Raw genomic sequence first — 3,773 nt, 5'->3', positions numbered from 1 at the left:
CCACCACATCGCTCCATGTCACTCTATTCCTGCCCCCATTCACCCTCCTGCAGTTCAGCCCCGATCACACAAAATCTTTTTTCACTTCTTCTTTCCACCTCCAATTTGGTCTCCTCTTCTCCTCGTTCCCATCCTCTCCACAACATATATCCTCTTCGGGTCAATCTTTCCTCACTCATTCTCTCCATGTGCTCAAACCATTTCAAACAGACCCTCTTACCTGCTCTCTCACCACGCTCTTTTTATTTCCACACGCTCTCTTACCCTTACGTTACTTACTTGATCAAACCACCTCACAACCACCACATTGTCCCGCAAACATCTCATTTCCCAGCACATCCATCCCCTGCCACATCCTATCCCACACCCCTATATCATAGAGCCACGCCTCGCAAACCATACAACATTGTTGGAACCACTATTCTTCAAACACACCCATTGTTTGCTTTCCGAGATAATGTTCTCGACTATCCACACATCTGCAAGGCTCCCAAATTTTTCGTCCCCCTCCCCCACCCTATGATCTAACTTCCGCTTCCATGGTTCCATCCCTGCCAACCACTCCCACCAATATCTAAAAACACTTCACTTCCTCCAGTTTTTCTCCATCAAACTCACCTCCAATTGACTTGACCCCAACCCTACTGTACCTAATAACCTTGTCTTTATTCACATTTACTCTTAACTTTCTTCTTTCACACACTTTACTCAAACTCAGGTTCACCCGCTTCTGCAGTTTCTTCTCAATGAACAGCCACCAGCGCTGTAGACATCAGCGAACAGACAACTGACTCACTTCCCAAGCTCTCTCATCCCAACAGACTTCATACTTGCCCCTCTTCCAAAACTCTTGCATTCACCTCACCTAACAACCCCATCCATAAACAAATTAAACACCTTGGAGACTTCCACACAGCCCGCCGCAAACCTACATTCACTGAGAACCAATCACATTTCTCTCTTCCTACACGTACACATGCCTTACAGCCTCGATAAAAACTTTTCACTGCTCTAACAACTTGCCCGTCCCACACCATATATTCTTACTACCTTCCACAGAGCATCTCTATCATATGCCTTCTACCAAATTCATAAATGCTACCATACAAATCCATTTGCTTTTCTAAGTATTTCTCACATACTTTCCTTCAAAGCCACACACCTGATCCACAACATCCCTACACTTATGTATAATCTCTCTTTTTAAACCAGGTATTCCCAATCACCAGTCCTTTTCAGCACATAAATCTACCACCAGCTCTTCTCCATTTCCATTTACAACACTTAAACAACCCCATGTACACCAAGTATTTTCCCCTCAACTGCCACATTACTCACCTTTGCATTCAAATCACCCATTACTATAACCCGGTCTCATCATCACAACTACTAAACGCACTCACATCATCTGCTCCCAAAACACTTGCCCCTCCAGATCTTTCTTCTCATGCCTCAGTGCATAATGCACCAATAAACACCCATCTCTCATCCACTTTCAGTTTTTACCCCATATCAATCTAGAGTTTACTTTCTTACACGCTATCACATACTCCCACCACTCAAGTTTTCAGGAGTATGCTACTCCTTCCCTTGCTCTTGTCCTCTCACTAACGCCCTGACATTCCCAAACCACTCTTCCCCTTTACCTTGAGCTTCGTTTCACTCAGAGCCAAAACATCCAGGTTCCTTTCCTAAATCAACTACCTATCTCACCTTTTTTCTCATCTTGGTTACATCCAACACATTTAAACACCCTAATCTGAGGCCTTCAATAGGATGAGCACTCCCTGGCATGACTCTTTCTGTTTTCACCTTTAGAAAGTTAAAATACAAGAAGGATGGCTACCAGCCCCCCCGCCCCGTCCTCCTTTAGGTCCCCTTTTACGACATGAGGAATGCGTGGGAATATTCTTTCTCCCTGTTCCTCAGTGATACTTATATACACATTACAAAATTCATAAGTTGCGGCTTCATCCCATTTCCTTCACACCATCCTGCCACACATGATGCTGAAAGGCAACAGTTACCTAAAAAATTTGTTAATCAAAACTCACAAAAATTCTCTTGGATGCATCTATAAAGTACATATAGAAATTGTGATAAGTTTTATGTTGGGCGACTTGGTAAGGATCTTTCTGTTTGACTTAAGCAGCATAAGTATAGTAAAAGAAAAGACAAGAATCAACTGCCTTGTTTAATTATATTAAAAACTATGAATCATGTATTGGACTAGAGTAATGCCATCTCAGTTTATTAACCTCTTAACTCCAGTAGACATGAGAAATATCATGAACTTAACTTCTATTATTAAATACACAAAGAATTATAACCCTTAATATTAGTAAAAGGTCTGTGCAAATGGATAGCTTTATTGTTGAGAAAATTTTGTAAACAATTCCCCTCTTTTCCACATAATAAGTTTATGGTAACGGCCTTCACCCTCTCAATCAATACCCTCCCAATATAATTTACCAGAGAATACTCAACAACTTATAACTCAGTAATTTGAGCACTCACTCTTATCCCCTTTGCCTTTGTACAATGGCACTATGCACGCATTCCGCCAATCCTCAGGCACCTCACCATGAGTCATACATACATTAAATAACCTTACCAACCAGTCAACAATACAGTCACCCCCTTTTTTAATAAATTCCACTGCAATACTATCCAAACCTGCTGCCTTGCCGGCTTTCATCTTCCGCAAAGCTTTCACTACCTCTTCTCTGTTTACCAAATCATTTTCCCTAACCCTCTCACTTTGCACACCACCTCGACCAAAACACCCTATATCTGCCACTCTATCATCAAACACATTCAACAAACCTTCAAAATACTCACTCCATCTCCTTCTCACATCACCACTACTTGTTATCACCTCCCCATTTGCGCCCTTCACTGAAGTTCCCATTTGCTCCCTTGTCTTACGCACTGTATTTACCTCCTTCCAGAACATCTTTTTATTCTCCCTAAAATTTAATGATACTCTCTCACCCCAACTCTCATTTGCCCTTTTTTTCACCTCTTGCACCTTTCTCTTGACCTCCTGTCTCTTTCTTTTATACATCTCCCACTCAATTGCATTTTTTCCCTGCAAAAATCATCCAAATGCCTCTCTCTTCTCTTTCACTAATACTCTTACTTCTTCATCCCACCACTCACTACCCTTTCTAATCAACCCACCTCCCACTCTTCTCATGCCACAAGCATCTTTTGCGCAATCCATCACTGATTCCCTAAATACATCCCATTCCTCCCCCACTCCCCTTACTTCCATTGTTCTCACCTTTTTCCATTCTGTACTCAGTCTCTCCTGGTACTTCCTCACACAGGTCTCCTTCTCAAGCTCACTTACTCTCACCACCCTCTTCACCCCATCATTCACTCTTCTTTTCTGAAAACCCATACAAATCTTCACCTTAGCCTCCACAAGATAATGATCAGACATCCCTCCAGTTGCACCTCTCAGCACATTAACATCCAAAAGTCTCTCTTTCGCACGCCTGTCAATTAACACGTAATCCAATAACGCTCTCTGGCCATCTCTCCTACTTACATAAGTATACTTATGTATATCTCGCTTTTTAAACCAGGTATTCCCAATCATCAGTCCTTTTTCAGCACATAAATCTACAAGCTCTTCACCATTTCCATTTACAACACTGAACACCCCATGTATACCAATTATTCCCTCAACTGCCACATTACTCACCTTTGCATTCAAATCACCCATCACTATAACCCGGTCTCGTGCATCAAAACCACTAACACAC

The sequence above is a fragment of the Panulirus ornatus genome, chromosome 6, assembly GCF_036320965.1.
Source record: "Panulirus ornatus isolate Po-2019 chromosome 6, ASM3632096v1, whole genome shotgun sequence".
Classification (NCBI taxonomy): domain Eukaryota; kingdom Metazoa; phylum Arthropoda; class Malacostraca; order Decapoda; family Palinuridae; genus Panulirus; species Panulirus ornatus.
The sequence above is the reverse complement of the archived record's forward strand: the minus strand, read 5'-3'. Positions refer to the sequence as shown.